Source organism: Triturus cristatus, chromosome 3_2 (assembly GCF_964204655.1).
Source record: "Triturus cristatus chromosome 3_2, aTriCri1.1, whole genome shotgun sequence".
Classification (NCBI taxonomy): Eukaryota; Metazoa; Chordata; class Amphibia; order Caudata; family Salamandridae; genus Triturus; species Triturus cristatus.
In genome coordinates this window covers 260,026,618-260,041,377 of record NC_140584.1, presented here as the reverse complement: position 1 = coordinate 260,041,377, position 14,760 = coordinate 260,026,618, and the positions used below count along the sequence as shown (strand labels likewise).

At 49.0% G+C, this 14,760-nt stretch overlaps 1 protein-coding gene across 1 annotated transcript in view; it reads right to left on the bottom strand.

The window, feature by feature from the left end:
• DNAJC8 (DnaJ heat shock protein family (Hsp40) member C8) overlaps positions 1-14,760 on the bottom strand; it is a 214,241-nt gene that overhangs the window by 23,352 nt on the left and 176,129 nt on the right. The gene's annotated exons all lie outside the window — the stretch shown is intronic.

Here is a 14,760-nt window from a genome sequence, read left to right as displayed (position 1 = left end):
CATGTATTAGAGACTACCAGAGAGTCCGGAGTTAACTGACCTCTAATATACGTAGGTTCTGATGGTGCAGCCTTATATTTGTCAATAAGTGTCGATATGACTCTAGCTTTGACAGGGTCTTTAAAAAATGTTGATGCGTGACATATCATGCCCTTAAGAAGTGATAGGTATTGTGCCCCCCTTTGAGAATTAGATAAAGTTTCAAAAAGAAAATCCTCCTCTATTGTGTCCTTATATACGGGGACTTGATGGAAAGCTGCTGCCCTTGATATTAAATCATGATATGTAGAAGCATCATCAGGTGGTGATGGTCGTGTGGGATAAAGATCAGAGTCCGTATCACCTTGTGGTTCAACACACAGTCATCCCAAGCATCCCTGGGGTGTATGCCTTGTGGTATATCCTCATCATCTTCTATTATGGGTGAGTGAGATGTCACCTACCTCAGATAATTGTGCTGAGTGAGGTGGTGGAGTAGGTGGTAGGGGTGGTGTTCGTGGGTTAGGTGAAGTTGGAATAGGGATGTGTAATGGGCTAGGGGCAGCATCCTTTTTTGGAGGTTTTAGAGGAATGTCCAAAACGTCTTGGAATGATGACTGTTTTAAAAACATTTTTTTTATAGAAGAGTGAGGTTTTGCTGGTTGAAGCTCTATTTTCTTAGGTCCAGGCTGATCTGGAGCACTTTTTTGCTTCGGGTCAAGCTGTTCTTGCATTAGAACGAGGATCGGCTCCAGGGGAGATTTTGGTTAGAAAACGAAGCATTCCGGTGAAAGAAGCTTTGGTTTAGTTGGAGCTGTGGTCATGTCCGCAATGGTAGGTTTTTGTTTTGGTGCAGATTTGATGTGATTTGTAGTTTGTAAAGCGCCCAAATCACCCCGTGAGGGGTCTCTCCGCGCTAGGACTTTGCTTTCGTCGGCCAGGGAAGGGATCTAATTAAAACAGTGGCATCTTAAGAAGCCTTCGGAACTGCAGGTGGTCGGTGCACTCCTGCAACAGGATGGGTAGTTGGTTCTAGTAGGTTGGGGCTAAATGGAAGAATGCTTTACCTCCCTGCCGGGATTTTTTGCAGCGAGGAAATACAAGAAGAGATTTAGAACCAGAACGCAGTGCTCTGGGAGGCTGGTAGTTTGTGAATTTGCCTCTCAGATAACTGGGGATTTTACCATTTAAAGAATTATGTACAATACAGCATATCTTAAAGCGGATCCGCTTGCGCACTGGGAGCCAGTGCAAGCTCTGCAAGAGGGGAAGGGAGGCAGTGCGGGAGGGAGCATTAGAGATAAGCCGGGCTGTGGTATTTTGAACCACATGTAGTCTTTTCAAAGATGTTTCATTCGCTGAAATCAGCAGAGCGTTGCAATAATCCAGGCGACTCAGTACTAATGACTGAATGAGGGTTTTCCGGGTGGGCAGAGGGAGGAAGGGGAATACCCTTTGCAGGAGGCTTAGGACATGGAAGCAGGCACCGATGGTGGCAGAGGCCTGTTACTTCAAGAATACCTTCTGGTCTAAGCGGACCCCTAAATGTTTTACCGCAGTCTCGAGGGTAGGAGTGGATCCTAGCTCTGCTGGCCACCATCTCAAAGATGTGTCGCCGAACAGCATGATTTCAGTTTTTCCCGCATTAAGCAGGAGGAAATTATTTCTCATCCAGCAGACAATGGTCTTCATACCTTCTGAGAAGATGGACTGAGCGTTGGGGTAGTTTTTGTCAAAGGAGAGTAAAAGCTGGGTATCGTCAGCATACGAAATAGGAGTGAACCCTAAATCCCCGAGTACTCCTGCCAGTGGGGCCACATAAATGTTAAACAGGGTGGGACTGAGACAGGATCCCTGGGGTACTCCCTGGTCTGTACCGTCGTCTCGGAACGGAAAGAGCCCAAGCTGATAGTCTGAGTCCGGTGTGCCAGAAAACTCCGAAGCTATTGCATGGCTGTCCCTTGAATACCAATTTCACTGAATCTCCTGAGCAGGATTTGGTGACAGACAGTGTTGAAGGTCGCCGATAGGTCAAGCAGCACCAGTAGAGCTGCCGGACTGCTGACGTTATCAGTGACAGCAATCAAAGCCGACTCAGTGCTGTGTCTAAATCCCGACTGTGAGGGATCCAGACAACCAGAGGCATCAACTAAGTCCGAGATACTTATTATGTTTTTCCAGAATCTTGCTCATCAGGGGAAGCAGCAAGATAGGGCGATAGTTGGAGAGATCGTCCATAGGGGCCTTCGTGTTCTTATGTATCGGAATTACTTGTGCTGCCTTCCAATCATTGGGGAGAAGACCTTTTTCCAGCAATTTATTTATGTATGGAGCAGATAGGGGTGGCGAGCTGTTTGGACAGTAGTGAGGTGGTCTTAGCCGGAATGATAGAGCGGTGAGTCTGATTTAACCTTATTGAGTAGAGATTCTACCTCCTTGGGCGTCAGCAAAGGGATGTGTTCCAACTTCATTATATTAGGCTAGAAAGGTGTGTGTCCACCAGGAGAATCATGATGACCGCTTCCGTCTCGGGTGATGTTATCATATAGTAAGTCAATTTTCTTTGAAAAATACGTGCATTTTTAATTACAGAGTTTGTGTCAGTGCTTTCTCATTGCTACACGCTCCTGGATGAGTTAAAGTTCTAAGAATCTGATAGAGAGTTTTGAGAGCATTCCCGGCCTGCTCGAGTTGCATTTCAATATGGGCTTTTTGAGCGTGTTTTATGTTTTTATGATAATTAGATACGGCTGATTTAAAGTGTGCTTTGTCGGAAGCATTATGAGAGAGTCGCCAGCACCGCTCAATTTTTTTGAATAGCTTCTTTTCTGTGATGAACGAGAGGCCGTAGACCCAGATGTCAATGAGGTGGAGGCCCCTGCCGCAGGCTGACCTTTCGGAGCCAAGCCCGAGGGCGGGGCTTCAGAGTCATTTTTTCGGTGCGCGCCATGGCCTTTTTGTAGTGGCGGACGGTGAACAGTTTTTTCAGTTGGAGCCGTTGATTTGAACTTTGGATCAGGGGTAAAGTACTCACTGTCCGATGCTTCTTTGCCAGCTGAAGGGTGGAAGAGCCCTAATCGGATTGGGACTCTGTATCGTAATCATGGAAAGATAGTGATACCTCCTGCGGTGCTGAAGCTTCCTCATCTTCCTCCTGTTGTCGACCGAAGATGTCCGGTACACCGCCCGCTTGCCTACGCTGCATTTCTTGCACATCGATCGAAGAGTCTTTTTTGATCTGAAAGACTTGCCGGCTTCACAGCTTTCATCTCGAAAAAACATACGAGACACATAGGCTACAAATGGAGTGTTGGTCAGTATGGGGATACTTAGAGTGACACTTCAAACATAAGCGAAATGGAGTTAGTTCCATTAGCAGGTCATTCGCCGAAGGACATTGGAAGTGGAGAAAATGAGGCCCGGCTGGGTGTGGCCTGTGGAAGAGAGCCGAAGACCCGCTACATAGAAGGGTGATCGCTCGGACACAATGAAACTTTGCGATCGAAACAATACTGTCAAGTGGAGATCCACTGGAGAACAGAAGGGAGCCCGAAGAAGTCTCAAACCGGAGTGTGAGAGATTACATCTGAACCAGTCAGTGAAAAAAAATCTGAAGATGGCATTGATGACCATGTGCAGTTGTAGTCACACAGCCTCGTGACTTGAAGAAAACTTCTTGGAACAAAAACAACTTGTAATCATGCGAGCCCAACACTAGATGGCGGACTTGTGTAAAGCATGTGTATCTACAGCCCACAAGCCTCGAACATAACTTTACACTTACGAGTACACATCTGTTTGGTGGTGCAGAATCAGACAGCATTATGAACTACACTGTGGGAATCTTTACTGTTCTCTGTGGTTGCTTTTCACTTGTGCTTTACTTTCTTTTTGCAGATGCTTCTGTGAATCATGCAGTTGTGGTTTTAGTATAGTCGTAAAGACGGCATGTCTCCCTGCTTTCTCAAGGAAGAATTATGTATGTTTCAGAGAGAGATACATTTTATTATATAATCAATCTAGGCAGACACCTCATAATATTGCGGCATATATTTGTAATTTTTGCGGCACAAAATGGAAATTTTGCGGCATTAATGCAGCACTTTATTTCACTCGTAATCATTCATTTTCAGCATTAAATCAATGCAAACCAAATAAAGAAAGGCATGCAGCTGGGTTTGGAGGAGGGGGAAAGTTGGGAGCCCTTAAGAACATCTTTTGAAGCTTGCTGCCAGATTCAGTGGAGGCCCTGAGGTGTGCCTTGTACCCCCTTTCAAATGAAACATTTAGAACTTACTAACTTTATCCGTGCATGAGGCCTACATAGAAAGATGCACCCGTCGAGCACACAGAGGCTTCGGCTGAGTTGGACCAAAACTTGGCACTATAGAAAGGAGACTGTGATAATGCAAGACATAGTGAACCCAACAGGAAATCGAACGTCGGCCCGAACACAGGGAGAATTGGTGGCTCAGCAGAGGTTGCTTTAGGTACCCCAAAAAATGCATCCTTGCCCATAATGAATAGGAAAAGTGTTTAACTGTTGTCTGCACCATGCAGATAAAAGTAAAAGCTAAAATGGAAAATACTACTTACCCTTTATGCATCTGTTCATGGCATGTAGAGCTGTAGAATCTCATGCTTTGCATGAGATCACCATCTAGTGTTGGGTCCAGATGTTTGCGCTTTGTTTTTCTGGAAGAAGTTTTCCCTTGTCACAAGGTAGGGGACTTCTCCCTTAGGTGATAGTGCGAATGGTCATCGACTCCATCTTCAGATTGTTTTCCGCAGAGGGTGAGAGAATGGAGTTGTAGTAAAGACTAGAGATGTTCATGCGCAAGTATGTTTAGTAAAACAGAGAACTACAGCAGTTACAGGTACCCGGGGAGGTGGGTGGGCGCATGAGATTCTACAGCTCCACATGCCAAGAACAGATGCATACTGGGTAAGTAGCATTTTCCGTTCGAGGCATGTGAGCTGTTGATCACATGCTTTGCATAGATTATACAGCAGTCTCCCCGAAGCGGTGGCTATCCTGTAACCGTTGGAAGTTGTCTGAAATAACGTTTTAAGTACTGCTTGACCCACATTAGCTTATTGTCTTGCTAACACATTTACACAATAGTGTTTGGTGAATGTGCGTGGTATAGACCATGTTGCAGCTTTGCAGAAATCATTAGTATATGGATATTACCTAAGAAAGCCATGGTAGCCCCTAACCTGAGAGTGGAATGTGCTCTAGGAGGTACTGTTAGGGTTTTTTTGGCTTTTTGATAACAAATCTGAATACACTTAATCCACCTAGCAATTCCTGATTTGGAGATAAGATTGCCTTTGTGAGGTGGTGCAAAAGCTACAAAGAGTTAAGTTTTACGAAATGATTTTGTTCTTTCAGTGTAATACAAAAGAGCTCTTCTGACATCTAAGGTATGTAAAGCTTGTTCTGCAACAGAGTCAGGCTCAGGGAGGAATACAGGTAATTCAACCGACTGATTGATGTGAAATGCTGATACAACCTTAGGTAGCAATGTGGGGTTGGTACGAAGAACTACTTTATCTTTATGTAACTGGAACAAGGGTTCTTCTATGGTTAGTGCCTTTAGTTCACCCACTCTCCTTAATGAAGTGATTTGCAATTAGGAAAGCTGTTTTCCAAGTAAGGAAGGAGTAGTTTCTTTTCTGTAACTCCAGTTCTGTAGTAGGGGTATCTCTGTTATAGTCATAATCTAGTGAATAGTCCCGCCCATGTGCGTGGACCCCGGAGCAATAAAAAATAATCTCTAAAAGGTGACAAATCATGCAGACCTGCATACACCTTTAAGAGAGAATTTAATTTAAAGACAGATAATGCAGCCTATACCCACAGGCTACACTGTCCAGTACTTCAACTAGAATTCCACCAATATCCACAAACAGCACTGCCTGTCTAGTTTTTCTCCACATAGGAAAAAACCCTGCCTCTACCAGCAAAAGCCTCTGGAATGATAGAGAGGAAGGAGTGGACAGACAAGCCCCATAGGCTGCCATTATGTGGCTTGGAACAGGATACTGTGCCTTTAAGAAAACTTTCCAGTTTTCCAGAACTTTCCCCAGTATCCCAGAATGCCCAGCAGGTCCCATTTACTTTCAGTTCTTTTTGAAGGCGTAGCACGCCAGACCTGTAGCATTCTACATATGAATAAGTATCTCTCCACCGGGAAGGAGGGCGGGCGCTTATGACTATAACAGAGATACCCCTACTACAGAACTGGAGTTACAGAAAAGAAACTACTCCTTCTGTAGTAGGGGATCTCTGTGTATAGTCATAATCTAGTGAATAGAATGGCAAGCCCATCCCCACACAACAAAAGCGGTGGAGAACACACAAGACACTACCACTACTGTGCGAACAAATTTCGCAGCGAAGCCTGCCCAACCTGAGCATCTGCCCTGGCATCCGTGTCCAGACAGTAATGCGCAGCAAAGGTATGGACCGACTTCCAAGTGGCCGCCTTACAGATTTCCGCAATCGGAACATTACGCAGCAAAGCCGTCGTGGCAGCTTTGCCCCTGGTGGAATGAGCCTTAGGTTTACCCCCTAAGGTCTTATTAGCCTTTTGATAACACAACTGTATGCAGGACACAATCCACCGAGAGATGGACTGCTTAGAGGTCGCAAGACCAGTCCTGACTGAGCCATAATTAACAAACAATTGGTCAGACCTACGAATATCCTTGGTCTTATCCAGATAAAATTTCAACACCCTTCGAACATCCAGGGAATGGAGAGCCCTTTCCGCTGGTGAAGAGGGATTCTGAAAGAACGTAGGTAAAGTTATGGTCTGATTGACATGAAAGTCAGAGATAACCTTAGGAAGGAACTTAGGGTGAGTACGCATCACAACCTTAGCAGCATGAAACACAGTATAAGGTTCTTGACAACATAATGCCTGAAGTTCACTCACCCTGCGGGCCGATGTAATGGCCACTAGGAACGCCACCTTCCAGGATAGGTGCTGCAATGAAGCCTTGTGAATAGGTTCAAAAGGCTCCCTCATCAGTCTGGACAGCACCACATTCAAGTCCCAAGAAGGCGAGGGAAGTCTGACAGGAGGAAACACCTTCTTCAAGCCTTCCAAAAAATCCTTGACCACAGGAATCTGAAAGAAGGACGTCTGTGAAGGGCACTTCCTGTAAGCAGTCAAAGCAGCCAGATGAACCTTAATGGAATGGAAATAAAGGCCAGACTGCGCCAGATGCAAAAGGTATGGAAGGATGACATCTTCCTTACATGTTGTCGGATCAAAGTTCTTGGACTTACACCAGATACAGAACCTCTTCCACTTGTAAGCATAGGATGTCCTAGTGGAAGGTCGCTTAGACTCCTTCAGAATGTCCATACAATCGTCTGGTAGATTCAGATGACCGTATTGCACTATTTCAGGAGCCATGCCGCCAAACTCAAAGACGAGAGGTTGGGGTGCACCATCCGCCCCCCGAACTTCGTGAGAAGGTCCGGCCTGCACGGCAATCGCATGTGAGGAAGGAGAGACCGGTGAAGAAGGTCCGTGAACCACCACTGCCTGGGCCACTCCGGGGCGATCAGGATCATCCGCGCCCTGGACTGGGACAGCTTGATGAGCACCGCCGGAATCAGGGGAATGGGTGGAAAAGCGTACAGAAAGCTGTTCGACCAATCGATCCATAGCGCATTCCCCAGCGTCCCCCGCTGGTAGTACCTGGATGCGAAGTCTCGGCATTTGCTGTTTTCGGCGGTGGCGAACAGATCTACGTCTGGAGTCCCCCACCTTGCGAAGACTTCTCCTAGTACTTCGTCGTTTATGACCCATTCGTGGTTTTCCTGAATCAGCCTGCTCAAGGCGTCCGCCTGAGCATTCTGCACCCCTGGCAGATGCGTGGCCGTAATCGTCAGTCCTCGGGCCAGCAGCCAGCGCCAGATCGCCTGCGCCTCCTGCGACAAAGTGCGCCATCTCGACCCCCCCTGCTTGTTGAGGTAATACATCGTGGTTGTATTGTCCGTCTGTATCAGCAGCGAGTTGGTCTGGAAGGACGGAAGGAAAGCCTTCAGTGCCAGGAAGACAGCTCTGAGTTCCAGGAAATTGATGTGGTACGTCGATTCCAAAGGAGACCACTTCCCTTGAATCTGCAGGTCCCCGGAATGCGCACCCCAGCCCTGGAGAGAAGCATCCGTCACCACATTAGTCGTGGGAATGTCCTTGTGGAAGGGAACCCCCTTGAGGAGGTTTTCCGCCGAACACCACCACTTCAGAGACTGACGAGCATGTAGAGACAGTCGGATCTTGTCGTCCCAAGAGCCTGTCCTCTGATCCCACTGATCCTCCAAGCACTCCTGCAGTGGTCGCATGTGTAGACGTGCGTGCGGAGTGAGGAAGATACAGGAGGCCATCGATCCCAGTAGAGACGACACCTTCCTCACAGTCGTCGATGGAGCAGTCCTGAGGTCCTGAGCCTTCCGAAGGAGTGATAACCGTCTCTCCTCCGAAGGAGACACGCTTGCTGACCGCGTATCTATGGAGGCCCCCAGGTACTGTATGCACTGTACCGGAGACGGGACCGATTTGGACATGTTGACGTGTAACCCCAGCTTGTTCAAGAGCTCGCACGTCCATCGGAAGTGTTCTTGCGCTTCCTCGAAGGATGATGCCTTGATCAGCCAATCGTCCAGATACGGGTAGACAAACACCTTGTTCCTCCGCAGGTGTGCCGCCACCACCGCCATGCACTTCGAAAAGGTCCTGGGAGCAGACTTTAGCCCGAATGGCAGTACTGTGTATTGATAGTGATTGGCGCCGACTTGGAATCGCAGGAACTTCCTGTGCTTCCGTGCTATGGGCACATGGAAGTACGCATCCTGTAGATCTATGGCACAGAGCCAGTCTCCCCGTTGCAGCTGAGGGTAAATCTGGTGCAACGATAGCATGCGAAACTTCTCTCTGCGAATCCACTGGTTTGCTTGTCGCAAATCCAGAATGGGCCTGAACTCGTTCTTGTCCTTCTTGCGAACGAGGAAGAACCGAGAGTACAGACCTCTTCCCCTTTGAGACAAAGGTACTTCTTCTACCGCCTTTTTTCTCAACAAGATGTCTGCCTCCGCCTGGAGCTCCCTCAGCTGGAAGCGAGAGCTGACCGGCGGAATCGCTGGAGGCGGGCTGATAAACCGAAGACTGTATCCATTGCAAACAATATTCAGCACCCACTTGTCCTGAGTAATTGTTCTCCACTCTGCCGGAAAAAATTGAATGCTTCCCCCCACTGGAGTGGGTAACGGTTGAGGGGGAAGTAACAGCTCAGGGCCGAGACCCGGCCGGGCCCTTGTTTGTGGTAGTAGCCTGCTGGCCTCCTCTACCCCTCTGGCGCTTCTGGAAGGGCTTGCGGAACTGCTGCTGTTGTGGCTGCTGCTGTCCCGAGCCCTGCCCACGCCCTCGGCCCGACGACCCGAACCTCCTCTGGAACGGTCGTTTCTTTTTCTCGGCCTTCTCTAACCCGACGGCCGTCAGGGTTTCCGCCTCAGCCTTCATGCGGGCCATCTCATCGTCCGCATGCTTCCTGAACAGGGTTTCCCCCGAGAAGGGCAGGTTGGCCACTCTTTGCTGCGCCTCCGGCTTGAGGGACGTCATGCGCAACCAGGAATGGCGCCGCTGGTGGACGCCATGACAGTAGGCGTGGGCGGCCAATAGCGATACATCCGCCGCTGCGCTGATCGTTTGGTTAGAAACCAGCATGCCTTCGCGCACCGTCTCCAAGAAGTCCTCCTTCTTGTCTCGTGGCAGGAGGTCCGCATATTGCTGCAGGGATTCCCACAGGGCCCGGTCGTAACGGCCCAACAACGCCGCTGCACTCGCCGCCTTCATCGTGGTGGCGGCGGTACCACACACCTTCCTGCCCGCAGAGTCCAGCCAGCGGCTTTCCTTGTCCGGTGGAACCGTGGAGGCCGGGGCGGTCGCATGTTGTTTTCTCGCCGCCGTCACGATAACCGAATCCGGCTTCGGGTCCACTCTCAAAAAGGACGGATCCGACTCCGGGGCCCTATACTTCTTCATGAGCCTGGACGGAGCGGCCTTCGCCGTTGCGGGAGTGAGGAACAGTTCCAAGGCTGGTTCCACCAGTCCAGGCACGAGAGGCAGGAGGGGGCGAGACAAGTGTCTTTTATGAAGCGTCTCAAATATCACGGACGTCGTGGGTGTTGGAACCGTCACCGTGATATTCAGCTTCGCAGCCCCTCGCAACAGCACCTCCTGGAACGAGACCAAGTCGTCCACCGGCGACACCCTAGTCCCCGGAGTGCGTGGCAGCAACAGAGGCTGGGGTGGCGGAGACAGCGTCCGCGGCCGCGGTAGTGGAGGAGGCGGTGGCGGAGGTGGAGACGTTGGTGGAGGAGGTGGCGGCGGTGGAGGAGGCGGTGGCAGAGGTGGGAGAGGAGGAGGCGACGGAGGCATCCGAGGCGGGGTATACACCACCGAGTACACCGATCCCGGCGACTCTCTCTTCCTCGGCGTCGACTTTTGTCTCGACGGCGACCTCCGCCTCGACGGCGACCTCCGCCTCGACGGCGACCTCCGCCTCGACGGCGACCGTCGCCTCGACGGCGACCGTCGCCTCGACGGCGACCTCCGCCTCGACGGCGACCGTCGCCTCGACGGCGACCTCCGCCTCGACGGCGACCGTCGCCTCGACGGCGACCTTCGCCTCGACGGCGACCTTCGCCTCGACGTCGATCTCCTTCTCCTCTTCATCGACGGCGAGCTGCGATCCCTCGACGCCGAACGCCGACGCCGGGTCTTCACTCGACGCCGACCGCTGGACGAAGCCGACGACGGCGTCGTCGCCGACGACGCCGATGTAGTCGACGGCAGCCTATTCAGGTCCCTCGACGGCGATCGTCGACGCCGCTTCTCCCCAGAGCCCTGGGGAGACGGCGAACAGACGGTGGTCATCCTCCTCGACGTCGCCGTCGACGCCCTCGACGTCGACGGGGAGTGGGAGCGCTTACTGGTCTTCCTGCCCCTGGGGAGCCCCCCAGAGGCCTCAGTATGGGCCAAATCAGCCCCTCCAGACCCACCTGGTGCCTTCAGTCTTCGCTCCTCCAGAGCTTGAAGCCTGCTCTTCATCCTGTCCCTCAGGGTCCTGGCTGAAAACGAGTGGCAGATGGTACAGCTTTCAGGCACGTGGGACTGGGGAAGGCAAGCTATGCACACCTCGTGTGGGTCAGTTTTAGCCTTCTTTCGACCACATTCCGGGCACTTGTCGAACAAGCCAGGCATGTTGACAGTACCAGCTACTAAACACAAGAAAAAATGACAAAAATTGCCAAAATCTCAATGAAACCCTTGCAAAAGGGAGAGCTCAATGCTCCAGGGTCCTGCTAGCAGGAGCCGGAAAAAAGAACTGAAAGTAAATGGGACCTGCTGGGCATTCTGGGATACTGGGGAAAGTTCTGGAAAACTGGAAAGTTTTCTTAAAGGCACAGTATCCTGTTCCAAGCCACATAATGGCAGCCTATGGGGCTTGTCTGTCCACTCCTTCCTCTCTATCATTCCAGAGGCTTTTGCTGGTAGAGGCAGGGTTTTTTCCTATGTGGAGAAAAACTAGACAGGCAGTGCTGTTTGTGGATATTGGTGGAATTCTAGTTGAAGTACTGGACAGTGTAGCCTGTGGGTATAGGCTGCATTATCTGTCTTTAAATTAAATTCTCTCTTAAAGGTGTATGCAGGTCTGCATGATTTGTCACCTTTTAGAGATTATTTTTTATTGCTCCGGGGTCCACGCACATGGGCGGGACTATTCACTAGATTATGACTATACACAGAGATCCCCTACTACAGAACTGTAGTTCACATTTGTGCATGGGTTCAAATGGCGGACCCATTAGTCTTGTGAGGACTATGTTAAGATTCCATACTGGGGCAGGTGGAAGTCTTGGTGATATTACCCTTTTTAGCCCTTCCATGAATGCTTTGATGACAGACACCCGAAATAGTGATAAGTGTTGCCCATTTTGAAGGTAAGCTGCTATAGCAGCAAGATGCAGTCTGATGGATGTATAGGCCAATGCGGACTGCTGCAAATGTAGTAGGTAGCACAGTATGTTCAGTATGGAAGCATCAAGAGGGTTGATGTGATTGTTATTGCAATAGATAACAAAACGCTTCCATTTGACTGCGTAGCAGGCCCTTGTGGTAGACTTCCTGGCCTCTCTAATTATGTTCATACAGTCTGGTGGAAGGTTGAGATAACCAAACTCTATGACTTCAGGAGCCAGATCGCAAGGTTCAGCTGTTTGGGATCTGGGTATTTGATTTCTCCATGGCTCTGTGTGAGGAGACTGGGAGTTAAATGTAATTTTTGGTGTGGAACCAGAGAGTTCCAACAGGGTTGACGTGCTACTAGTATTAGCGTGAGCGATGTTTGCCTGAGTTTCTGAACCACTGTTGGAATGAGTGGGAGAGGCGGATAAGCGTAGGCAAATATCCCTGACCAGTTCATCCATAGAGCATTGTCTTTGGACAACGGGTGTGGATACCTGGAGGCGAAGCTTTGGCATTTTGCGTTTTCGGGTGTAGCGAACAGGTCTATGTGAGGGACTACTCAGGCTTGAAAGTATGGGTGGAGAACCGGAGGGTGAAGTTCCCACTCGTGTATCTGACAGCTTAGCCTGCTGAGGGGTTCCGCAATCTGATTGTTGACTCCTAGGAGATGTTCTGCTAGGAGCTAAATGTTGTGGTGTATCGCCCACTTCCAGATGTCTTGGGCTTAGTGGGACAGTTGGAGAGAGTGTGTTCTCCCTGCTTCTGTATGTAATACATAGCTGTCATGTTGTCGGTTCGGACTAGTACAGCTTTGCCAGAGAGGTGATCTCGAAAGGCTTTGAGCGCTAGAAAGAGTGCCATGAGTTCTAAATGATTGATGTGAAGCAACCTTTGCTGTAGGCTCCACCGCCCTTGCACTGTGTGTTGTTGAAGATGAGCTCCCCAGCCAGTAAGGGATGCGTCCGCTGTTAACACTGTCTCTGGAGCAGGTCTATGAACGGCCACCCTTTAGACAGGTTTTGTGTGTTCCACACTGCAGAGAGCAATGCGTACGGCCGCTTATCAACACTGGATTGGTTAATAGACCCTGTGACTGGTTCCACTGACTGGCTAAACACTCTTGAAGTGGACGCATGTGTAACATGGCGTGGGAAACTATCAGGATGCAAGATGCCATCATTCCCAGAAGTTGATTAAACACTCGAGCCGCAAGTGACCGAGTGGGTTGAAATTTGAGAACGAGTGCCTGAATGTTTTGAATTCTGGCTGCATTGGGATACGCTAGAGCCTTTTGAGTATCTAGAGTGGCTCCTAGGTAATCCTGAACCTTGTTTGGCTGAAGATGTGATTTTAACACATGGACTGAGAACCCTAGCTGTTGAAGCAGCTTAATGGTTACTGAAGTGTGGTTGCGACATTGCTGATATGTGCTGGCTTTGATGAGCCCGTCATCCAGATAGGGAAAGACATGTAGGCTTTGTCTTCTGAGATGCACATCTACTACCGTCAGACATTTTGTGAAGACTCTGGGGGCAGTGGTGACTCCGAATGGGAGCACCTTGAATTAGTAGTGTTGACCTGCTACCACAAACCTGAGAAATTTGCAGTGAGCCGGATGGATTGGAATATGAAAGTAGGAGTCCTTTAAATCTAGAGTAGAAAGAAAATCGCCCTTTTGCAAAAGATGCATTATTTGCTGCAGTGTTACCATGTGAAAGTGGTCTGACTGTATGTAAAGGTTGAGGTCTCTGAGATCCAATATGGGTCTGAGAGAGCCGTCCTTTTTTATAATTAGAAAGTAAAAGGAGTACACGCCCGACCCCCAATGCTAAGGCGGTACGGGCTCTATGGCTTGTTTTAGTAGCAGGGATTGTACTTTCTGTTTGAGAAGGTCTAGGTGATGTGGTGAAAGTCTGTGCGATTTTAGGGGAATGTTTGGAGGAGTGTTGATGAACTCCAGGCAGTAACCAGAATTAATAATTTGGAGAACCGGGTGTGAGCGACTGATTGTGCACCTAAGGACATTAATCAAGGTGTCAATCATATGGGTGGACTGGCCTGAACTATTGTGAAAATCGGTTTAATTGTGAATAGAGATCCTATCCACGCATGAAGGACTCTTCCTCATGGTGGCAGGTAGAATCAAGGAATAAATGATTAACGGATATGAAATGTATTTGCCCTGAAGAAGTTCAAATGTGGTGAACGAAACACGTTGGCTTTTGCTGTAATGTCTGGAGTTTCATTTTGTGTCTACACAAGTAAAATAAAGAGGATATGGAACATTTAAAATTTGGAATTGGACTTCTTTAAATTAACATTGGCTCTCCAGTGCAGCAACATTTGTGTTTTATGGTATAATAGGACCATAGGGTTGCACCTTTGAGCAGCAGGTGCCTATAGCGGGTGCACGTGCCAAAGATCAGAATTCAATAATTGGGACAAGGGGGAGGTACAATATTTTTTAAAGGCCAGTAGCTTAGTTTCTTTTATAATAAACAAGAGGATTGATAAAAGGTCCATTACAAAGGACTGAATTGACTTTTACAGGCAACAATTGGAAGGCAAAGTACAAAGGTGTGAGAATCTAGATGAAGACAAATCTTTGACTATTGCCAGCCTTGTCAAACAGGAAAAAAGCCTGTCCTGCTGTAATAGAAGCATATTTGGTCTAGTACCTGCCAGCAGGGTTAGGCTAAGCTGACAGGATGATTTAAATGTGAAGCATCTTGAG